The following is an 11515-nucleotide window of genomic DNA, read 5'->3' on the forward strand; positions in this document are numbered from 1 at the left end:
CCGTGCCGACTACCCTGTGACATCTGTTAACACAAGAGGCAGAGCCATTTCCTGGAAAGGGTCTTTGTGTTTACAAGGGTGAGACCCTCTTGATGTTTTTGTGACTTTAATTAAAGAACTGAGGGATGGAACTCCGTCTCGAGCATGTCCCAGGAGGGGACTGGCTGTACACAATGCCTCACGTTCAAACACACAGAGAGAAAAAACAGCCAAGGATCCAGGTGCCGTTGATTTTACGTGGATGGTAATGGATTATTCTTGCAAAGGGGGTGGGTGGGAGGGAAATGCTTTCAGAGGAGACCCGCTCGTGAAGGTGTTCCGTTAATATCTTTTTTACACTTTCTTTTCCTTTTTTGAGTATGTTTGCCAACATCAGGCAAAACAAAATACGAGATGGAGGAGAGAAAAACACAGAACAGGTTTTTATGGCAGGGAGGGGAGAGGAGGTGAGGGCAGAGGAGAGGTGAGGAGCAGTTAAGTGGAGGCTCAGAAGAGGTTCTCTGTGACTTTTCTGTAAATTAACATGAATTAAATTTATCCTTTGTCTAGCTTCAAATGAGTGAGACTCAAACTCTGATTTATTTATTAGGCGGTGCGCAATTACTGGGGGATGACCACTAATCTAATCCTCTATGCTAGACTGGCTACTTCCCCAGCTCTGCTCCCCAAACACTTGCTGTTTGAATCTTCCTGGGTTATTTCTGCTCCCACAGTCTGGTGTCCTGGGGTGGCATTTCACTGATGTGTCATGACTAATGGAGACCTCCTGTTTTCAGTCTCCATCTGCAACCCCCCAGCTTGGTAATTCAAACTCTACCTCTCTCTAGCCCCTCAGTAACTGGCTGTTACCAGTTTTATTTAACCAATAGTTTTAAACTGGGGAGTAAGGTTTGCACAACAAAGGTTGGTGTGTGGGAATTATCTGATCTTGGGACAACCAGATCTTGGGGTATAGGATTTAGCATATGAATGCAAACAGTCCCAGACCAACACTTTCCTTTGTGTCTGACAGTTTCGCATTAGAAACCTATTTGCTGAGTTAAGGAAAGGTCCTCAGATATTAACAAGCCTAAGAACCATTCCAGAAGCAACATTGCAGGTTTCTGGAAATCCATGTGCAGAGACTGGGGTTAAGTAGGACTAGGGGGTGGTGCTGGAATGAAGGCCATGGACAAGCACCCCCAGTGTTCCAGCTTGTCTCTGTTTTGTGAGGTCCTTTAGGTCCTGTCTACTCTAGCTCTGCCTTCTCCAAAGGAGACATGGCTGGAGAGAGCTGCTGCCCAGCCACGCTGTGGGGACCAGATTCCAGGAGACTGCAGCAGAGTCTCGGCCCCATCTATTTAGCTCTGTGATTTGGAACCAGAAAGTTCAACTGTAGGAGCTTCAGTTGTTCATCCTAATTGGTCGAACAACAGAAGAACCAACGTAAACTGGTATGCTGTGCCCTGCCTGCAGTCAAGCACAATGGAGGCAGAGTCAGGATGGCCCTGGGGCTTCTTGGTCAGCTTCCATTGCTTTGTTAGTAGGTTCAGGTTCCGTGAGAGGCCACGTATCAAAAAATAGGGTGGCCAGGTGTAGTGGTTTACACCTTTAATCCCAGCACTCAAGAGGCAGAGGTAGGCAGAACTTTGTGAGTTTGAGCAGCCTGGTCTACATAGCCTTAGAAAAGATAGGGTAGAGAATAACTGAGGAAAACACCACCCATCTTGGGGTTTCCACATGTATATATGTGTACATATGTATGTGCATGCCTACATACATGAGCACACACTGAGGAAAACACCATGTCATCTTGTGGGCTCCACACGTATGTGTATATATGTATATGCAGGCCTGCATACATGAGCACACACACGGACATGCATACATGCAATCTAACAACAGAAACAAAGGACAAAAACCCCCATATGATTGGCTGGACTTGATGGCTTGTAGCTGTAACCCTAGCTGTCACTCAGCAGGGTGGTAGGAGGTGGATGGCTTGAGCTATGCTGCAGAAATCTACCTCAAAAACAGAATCCAAAATACTTGAAAGGAACAGGAAAGTCTCAGACATTCTCTTGTGTTCTATAAAGCACAGAAATAGTTATTAAATTCCTGGTATCATTCTCTAGGGTAAGTGTTGAATTTGGAGCTCAAGAGACAATAGCAGAAGGGGGTATGTCAACTTCCAAGGCAGCCAAGAAGGCTCCAGAGGGCACTGAGAGGCCAAGAGAAGTGAGCTGAGTGTGCCTGTCAGTGGCGAATGTTGGAGGAAATCTTAACCCCACAGCTTGGTTTCAGGCTATTAGCTGCTAATCAAGGGTTTGGGGTGAGTTCTGTGTATTTTTACACTTGAGATATCTTAATAAGTGTCGAGAATCACCAACATAAGTATAAGGGAATAACTCTTCATAAAAAATTCAACAAAAGATACCATGGGAATCATATGGGAAGAGAATGAACTTCAACACAGAACTTAAAATATACATTTTAACCAGTCACAGATGGCCTCTCGCCTTCTGGAAATTGTCACAGTCTTTTGGGCAACAAGAATGGCCAGCACCCTTCTCATCCCCCAGATATGTTTAAAATAGTCATTTCCTTTGCGATATCAAACCAAAAGGACACACTGCCTTCCACAGTGGGGGGGGGGGCTGTACAGTTATCTCCCACAGGCTGGAGGGCAGTACCTCTGTCTCTGCTGGCCTTCCTGATTAGGCAGCTTAGGAATAGGGGTTATGTCTGTCCCCTCTTCAGCATAGGACACAAGAGTTTGGAATATGTAAATCTTCTGGCTAAGGACAGTATGGGGGTGGGTGGAATGGAGAATACAGTCAGTATTGTGGGGAGCCCTGACACTGAGAGGTCATCAGAGTCAGCCTATGGGTCTACTCTTCCATCCCACTGAACCCCTTGAACCCCACACACCCTGAAACTCCTGATAGTGATATCAGCTCACACAGCCCCTGGAGTTCCTATAACTGCTTGGCATGACATCGCAGGTCACCGAAGTTGTCCACCTGTGAGATAGGAAAAGACCGTTAAAGTAAATGAGGAGATGGGGACAACTCTCATCTAGGGCTGGGAAGCTGGCGTAGCTGGTAAAGCGTTCGCCTTGCAAGCATGAGGACCCAGTGTGAGCTCCAGAACCCACAGAAAAAAGTGAGGATGGCGTCTTTGCTTGTGCTCTGAGTGCTGGGGAGGCAGAGACATGGAAGTCCAAGGGGCTTGATATTCAGCGAACTTAGGCTCCTTGGCGAGTTCCAGATCAAAGAGAGACACTGTTTCCACACACCAAAAAAGATCGTGGAACCGAGGGATGGTGCCTGGGTCTGGCCTCCACACGCACGCACATCAACACACACCCACTCAGGCACATGTGCACAACTTTGTAGAGGAAGGACTTGAGTAGAGTTTGACTCGTCAGCTCAGTTTGTGGCCTGGAATGGTGGAGTCTGGAATGCTGAAAGAATGGGGCCCAATCTGCCTGCAGAAGACCAGGGAGGCCTTCTGTGGTCAGGGGGAGTCAGGCGTGGAGCTGGGCAGGAGTCTGCTTCGCTGGTGAGGTCCCTACTCAAGAGTCTCTCGTGCCTCTGAGCTTGGGGAAAGGATGGCGCCATGCAAATGCAGAGCTGTTTTCTCGTCCCTAACACATCCCAGATTTGTGCAGCTGAGCGTCCGTCCAAGCCTGTGAAATTCCCACTGTTTTCCTTTTCTAACAGTCACGGGGCCCACAGTTCAGGAATGCTTCCTTAAGCAGCAAAATAGAATGGGCCAGAGTTCAGGCTCTAGAGGAAGAGGAATGTGGATAATCCTTAGTTCTCCAAAAAGCCCCAAATCACAAAGGATTAGCTAGGGAGTGGGGTGGGGGCGGGGCGAGTAGCAGGTTCATCTGCTGTTAGCTTTACTCTGGTGAATATTTTCCTGCGTAAGCATTCTGAGTCCTCACTAATGACAGGTGCTAGGACACCCCTGGGCATCCGTGGGCACGGGAGGATGGGGGCTACACTCTGCCAGGCGAAATTGGGTGGACAATGCCTTAAGTGTTGAAGCCATGCATGGGTAATGAGGTGCGTGCCACACATGCAAGGGTAATGAGGTGAGTGCCACACTGCATTTCTTTTTCTAAAGATGAACTTAATGAAACTAATGGTTACCCTTCTCTTTCTTTTCATTCATTTTCTCAGTGGTCTGGAAGAAAGAGTGGCTTTCTTCCAGACACAAAGTAGACTCTAATCTCCCCAGGAAGAGCCTGCTGTGGGGGTTAGCGACTGACTATGTGTTCTGTTGACTTAGGGGTGCATTTCCAGACTTCTGAGAACTCAGACTGGTGTTCTTCTGAGTGGCATGTTTCACCCCACTTTCTCTTGGGGGCACTTGATTTATATGCCACGCTCTGCCCCCACCCCCGCCCTCACTCCACAACGTCCCCAGGCTGAGGACCCGAACTCAGGGCCTTGCGCTTGCTAGGCAAGGGTTCTACCACTGAGCTAAATCCCCAACCCCTCGACGGACGTTTCTTGTTTGCCACTTGTTACTTAGGATGAGAAACATTCTGTGCTGTGGCAATTTTGCCCCTCTTAAAGGGAAATTTCTGTTTTCACACTGTTTCTGGTATAATCCTTTCATGTAGCATGTGGGGTTGAATCCTCTGGCCTCTCTCTCACCTTGGCTCTTTTAAACAGGCACCTTGAGAATGCAGTTCTGTGTTCCCTTTACCTTTATACAGACCCTGAGCTCATGCATACAGGAGTGACTGCTTCGCGTTGGCTGTGTGGCCGGGCAGGCAAAGAAGTAGGACTTACAGACTGAGCTCTCCGAAGATGAAATCTTATTAAGATAATATGATTAGTAGATACACAAATAATTGCCTTAGGAATACAGCCAATGGCTGTGAGTTGGCTCAGTGGATAAAGGAGCAGCCATGCGAACCTGACCACAGGGGGTTCAACCCACCATAGAAGAAGAGAATGGATCCCCAAAAGTTGTCCTTTAACTCCACATGTGCACTGTGGCCCATGGAAGGAGTCTTCATGGAGGCTTAGGATGCTCACCATTTTCTAATACCCTATAATTGGCAGCACAGAGATATTAATGAGGTCTTGGGTCTTGGGTCGACCTCCCTGAGATCTCACAGATATTTGGGAAGATCTTAAGATTGTTTTTCCAAAGGTTTTTAAGTAGAATTCTTTCTCTTTTGATATGGAGAAGCAAGGGGCTCCGTGTATACTGACTTCCTCACTTCTGACCATATTCCTTCTTAAATGCTCACTTAGCTGTGGAAGAGGGTAGCGCTACCTATTTATAGCACTGCTGTAGGGATTAGACTTGATGCAAAAGGCCACCAGACACGCTGGCTGTTAGTAGACTCTCAGATGGTGACAGTCATTAACTGCAACCTGTGAGTCTGACGAGCTGACAAGTGACTTGTACCATATTGTCCCCTTCAGTTCTGGAACTGCCACACATGCTCTTGGAATCCCCATCTCTGTGTCACCTGCTGTCTGAGTTACTTTTGCAGTGTGGTGACCAAACCATGTATGGAGCAGAGAAAGCCCTGAGTGATTGATGTCCTTAGTAAATGTATATTCTGACAGAAGGCTGGCCTGCTGGGCACTCTGAGGCCTCAGGCCTGTGTGACTTGATCCCCATGTTACCATATGTGTGTTTGTCCTTTCTATGTTCCTTCACCACACATAGCCAGGGTTCTGGGATCCAAGTGGCACAGGTTGAGGCAAAACACCTGACAGAAACGCCTTCAGGAAGGAAGGTGCACTTTGACTCGTGGTTTCAAAAGGCCAAGCAGGGGGCAAAGCCACTGAGATCACACTAAGGATGGCATATGTGGCAGAGCGTGTATACACCATGGTGTACCACAGAAGCAGAGGGCAATGCAGGAGAAAAGAATTGAGTCTATGCTTAGAAGGCTGCCTCCCAATGTGACCTACTTCTGTCACTTCAGCCCCATCTCCCAGGAGCTAGGGGCTCTCAACACAGCACCACTAGCCAGGAAGAAGCACGCAAGAGCCTGTGGGAGTGGGTTTCAGATTTAGATCGTAGCACCTATTTCATGAATGTGTTAGATGATTGGATCAGCCACCTCGAAATGCTTCCCTCTTTGTACGGGAAGACTCCAGCTATGACAGAACTCACCTTTGTGTCAGTAGGCATGCCCCTTTGGTGGGGGTGGGGAGCTGAGCACTCCCAGGTATGGCTTTCCACTTCTGAAGGCAATTCCTAGGTTAGGGAGGAAATGGGTTTTTGCAAAGCTTTTTTACATAAATAGGAAAGCTGAGCCTTGGATAGGTTGGGACATGCCCAAGGTTCTGGCAGTGTCAAAGAGGAACTTGATTCTGAGACCTGGCAGTTTTAGTCAGGGAACTTTGGAAGCATGCAAGGGACAAGTGTCACTCAAGTCAGCTTCCCATCTTCTTCACCCCTGGGCTTTTGTATGTGTTTTCTCTTGTGCTTCCAGAGCACATGACCCTACCGAGGTGAATATCTGCCAAGAATGGTCATCTCATCCCAGAAGGTTCACTGTAAGCAGAACAGGTCACCACAGGAGTGAGCTTTCTCTCAGATACTGTAGAGAAAGCGAGTTCAAAGTGCTTCTAAAAGTAAACCTCCCCCGTGGAGGGTTTGGCCTGTGGCGAATGTGTTTGGAAACATGTTTTCTGTAAAACTCAACCTCATTAATCTCCTTGCAATTCCAGAAAGACAGCTTTCACTGCACACATCGGGGCTTGTCCCAAACTCTCCCATTCTCAGTGGCAGATGCAGGCAAGTGGCTCCAGCATGGTTCAGGAACTGAGGGCTTGGCCTCAGGAGACTGGTTGTCTTGGGCCTGGACAATGCTAAAGAGATCTCGTACTTCGGCCTTATCCTTCGGTCTCCCATCCCTCGTCCTGTCTGGGAAATTGGAAGGCGCTGAAGGCTGTCACCTTCTTATAGATTAGAGTCCCTCCCTTGAGTTATCTTCAACAAGTTTGAAGAGTCAGCAGAGATGTTTCAATTTTACCTTCCTCAAACTGCAACTTTCTGAGTCTCCTTTCCTTTGTAGGAAGCAGAGGAAACTGCCAGAGAATGGGTAGAGAATGGTGAAGTACTGGGTGAGTGTGTATTGTTGACATAGGCACAGTCATGCCAAGAACCCAATGCCTCAGACCCATGGCAGTAGCAAAGCCTTCCCTAGGGTGAGGCTCAGAGGAATGGCAAAGCCTTCTTCTGGTCTGTGTTCAGGTGTTGTCAATGTGTGCAAAAGCTAGCAACTTTAGCTTCACCCTCCCGGAAGACTGCAGTCTGAGGCTGCTCTTGTATAGAAACCTCCCTCCAAGGCTCTCTAACTCATACCCCTGTGTTGTGCATAATAAAAGCACCAAGGTTCTGGCCTATCATTACCTAGCGATGCTGTTCCGACAGAGTGGGCACAACCTAACCAATCCTGCCTTTTTTGTACATTGTTTATCTTTTTCTCCACTCCTGCTGCCTGAGTTAGGTCTAGGTCAAAGCCACACAAGATGTGGCTCTTACTCTTTTTGAACAAGGGCACCTCTTAAACAAGTTGTAATCACAGAGAGAGAGGGAGAGAGAGAGAGAGAGAGAGAGAGAGAGAGAGAGAGAGAGAGAGAGAGAGAGATGAAAAGAGCCCTGTCTAAGGTTTTACCACTGTGAAGAGACATCTTGACCGAGGCAACTCTTATAAGGGCAAACTTTTAATTGGGCTAGCTTATAGGTTCAGAGGTTCAGCCTATAATCATCAAGGTGGGAAGCATGGTAGAAGTCAGGCAGCAGAGCGCTGAAGCAGGAGCTGAGAGTTCTACATTTTGTTCCTAAGGCAAACAGAAGACTGGCTTTCAGACAGCTATAAGGAAGGATTCAAAGCCTACCTCATAGTGAAACAATTTCTCCAACAAAGTCACACCTACTCCAACAAGGCCACATCTCTTAATAGTGCCACTTCCTGGGATTTCCTTCAACAAGATCACACCTACACTAAAGCAGCACCTCATAATGGTGTCACTCCCTGGGTCAAGCATATTCAAATCACCACATTCTACTCCCTAGCACCCCTAGGTTTGTTAAAAAACACATGAGTCTATGCGAGTCATACCTAGCTATAGCATAATGCAAGATACATTCAGTCAATTTTAAGGTCCCATAGTCCATAATAGCCTCAACAACGTTAGAAGTCTAAAGTTTAAAGTCTTTTCTGAGATTCAACGAATCACTTAACTGTAATCCCCTCTAAAATAAAAAAGCACATTGCATACCTCCAACATCACAGGATATACATTAGTATTCCAAAAATTTATAGTGAAGAAATATGGGAACAAAGCAAGGCCCCAAAAACCAGCTGGGCAAACTCCAAACTCTGCATTTCCATGTCTGATGTAAAAGTGCTCTTCTTATCTCCAGCTCTTTTCATCCTTGGTAACTGCAACAAACTTCTTCCTCTTGGGCTATTTACACTCTATTTCCTCAGCAGATATCCCGTGGCTCTGACATCTCTATCATCTTGGGGTTTCCAAGGCAACTTAAACTTTATACCTTCTTGTTCCAATGTCTGGAATCCATACATCATCTTCTGGGCTCCTCTAAAGGGCTTGGGTTACTCTCCAGCTCTGCCCTCTGTAGCACTCTAAGCTCTCATTGACTCCACTCAATTGCTGCTGCTATCTTGGTGATCATCCCATGACACTGGCCTCTCCAGTTTGATGGAGTCTTCTACTGCAGCTAGGCTTCACCAATAGCATCTCGTAGGCTCCCTTCATGGTGCCAAGCCTCAACTTCTTGCATGACCCCTTCAGTCCTGGGCTGTCAATTGCAACTGAGTCTGCACCTTCACTAATGTTTTCCCCTAGCCTCTCACAGTGCCAAGCCTCAGCTGCTCTCCATGACTCCTTTATGCCTTAAAAACCAGTGATTCTTACACATTTCCAAGTCCAACTGAAGCATGAGGTACAGCCTTGGCTCTCTCTAGAACACAGCTTCTTCGTGCTCCCAGAAAACACTTCCCAGAAGATTTCACCTCAGTGATGCTGGTATCTTCTTAATCACTTCTAATATCTTAGCTCCAGCTAACTAGTATCAATTGTCCCAGTTGTCCCTTTCATTCTTGACTCTAAAGCCAGAGCCATGTGCGTGAAGCTGCTGAGTTCTGTTGCTTTTGGGGGCTAGAACATGCCCTCCCTTGTACTATTATATAATCACTAGCTTTCTGTTTTCCACCTCCCTTCATTGCTTAAGATTGGCTGTCCTGGTACTTCATCTGTAAACTAGCCTTGAACTCAAGAGATTTGTATTCCTCTGTCTCCTGAGTTCTGGGATTAAAGCCATATACCACTATACCTGGACCTAAGCTTTCCCCTACTTGGAACTTGCTCTGTACCTGGCTGGCCTTGAACTCAGAGATTTTCTTGCCTCTGTCTCCTGGAATTAAAGGTGTGTACCACCATGCCTGGGCCTAAGAATTTCATGGTTACTATTCCTCAAGATCCAGATCAAAAGTATGTGCCATCCATTTCTGGATTGTAGTTCATTCCTGATTAAAAATCCAAATGAAAACAATAACCAAGTAATAATAACACCTAACATGATATAACTATTCCTTGTTCAATGGTAAACATGTAAACAATAAGCTTAGGTGGGTGGGATCTTGCCCCAAAGTGACCACTCCCTTATCTCCTGGAACACAGAATTTAGCTTCATTGCATTTCCTGGTGCCTCTTTACTCTTTGAACCATACAGTTTGTATTTCCACCCCCTTTTTTTCTTGCTATGCTTCATCCAAATGCTTTTCATGAGAATAAACCACAGCACAGAGTCTAATCTGAATTGTTTTGAGACCTCTTTTTTTCGATGCAATTAATTTGATTCTCTTCACCTTAGCCTTGGGCAGACTCTTCAGATAAGGGTAAAAGGCCACATTCTTCACCAAAATATTACAAAAATCTTTTGGCCACATACTAAAATTATTTTCCTCTGAAGTCTCTAAAGCTAGGCTTCCCCAGTTCAAATAACCCTCAGCAACAAAGTCTTACATTTTCCTACTAGGATAGTTCATTAAATCCCACTTAAAGCATTCCATTGCTTTCCAAATCCAAAGTTCCAAAATCTACATTCTTCCAAGCAAAAGCATGATTAGGCTTATCATGGCAATTCCCCACTCCTGGTACCAACTTCTGTCTGAGTTAAGGTTTTACTGCTGTGAAGAGACACCTTGACCAAGGCAACTCTTATAAGGGTAAACTTTTAATTGGACTAGCTTATTGGTTCAGAGGAAGCATGGTAGAGTGTAGGCAGACAGGGTGATGGAGAAGGAGCTGAGAGTTCTTCATTTTGTTCCTAAGGCAAATAAGAGAAGATTGGCTTCCAAGCAGCTAGAATGAAGAACTCAAAGCCCATTGCACAGTGACATACTTCCTCCAACAAGGTCATACCCCCTAATAGTGCCACTTCCTGGGCTAAGCATATTCAAACCACCACAAGCCCTATGCCAAATGACAAAGTAACTAATTACAGTGTAAGTGGGACAGTCACTCTTTAGTAACTGAAGTTCAGGGGACATTCTGAATAAAATTCAGGTAGAATTAAATGAAGCCCAAGACTAACACATGCAATGGTTTGGCTTTGAGAAGCAGAGTGGGGATTTTTCCAATTCCACGAAAACCCCAGTAGAGTACCTGCAGGGATTCTCTACAGAATGAGTGTGTGCCCACGACAGATGTTATTTCTCCTTTTAAATGTGGCTTTAAATGAAACAACAACAGGGGTGGGGGAGGACCATTGAAGAAGGCTTCATAAAGAGTTCCTTGACTAGGAAGAGAATTATAGCAGGAGACAAAGCCTTCAAGGTTGAGAGGAAGACCCAAGAGGGCCAGACAGCACAGAGAAGGATGGAATAGCTAACCGTGTTCAGGAGTCTAGTCGTAGCCATCCACAGTGAGGTCCTTGGTAATGATGGTGGTAATAGCTACTGAGGGAGTGTTAGAAGAAGTAGTGGGATCTATCAGGGTGCGGTTGAGTATCCAGTGAAGAAGTTGTATATCTTAGGCCTGGAGGCTTCTCCAGGGAGGGGAGACTAGCAGGGAAATGGCCTTCCATTGCTGCTGGGATAAACCCTCCGTGACAGGCTGCCCGCCTCAATGCCAAGGCCCACACTTGTACCTGGAGGCCTGTAGTGGGGGTGGAGACGGTCGGGTGGAGAGAGTGACAGTGTGAGATGTGTCCATGCCCACAGGGCTGAGGATGCTATTGTGGTACAATGAGGGCATTGAGAGTCCCCAGCACCAGGACTCAGATCCAACCAGATGCCAAGGCCTCCAAAGCCTTGCCATGAAGGTGCAGAGAGCTGTGGTCACAGCCCTTGGAAATATCATCAAAAGAAGTTGTTCAGTGCAAAATGCATTCCATGTGTTGGCCCTGCCCATGTGTTTCTTGTCAACTGGGCTGCTCTTCCTGGGTTCAGAAGGGTTTCTGTTTGAAATTTTATGAGCCTTGGCTGGGAAGGAGCACTTACCCCTGGGTTTGTGGG

The sequence above is a fragment of the Rattus rattus genome, chromosome 3 (genome assembly GCF_011064425.1).
Source record: "Rattus rattus isolate New Zealand chromosome 3, Rrattus_CSIRO_v1, whole genome shotgun sequence".
NCBI lineage: Eukaryota > Metazoa > Chordata > Mammalia > Rodentia > Muridae > Rattus > Rattus rattus.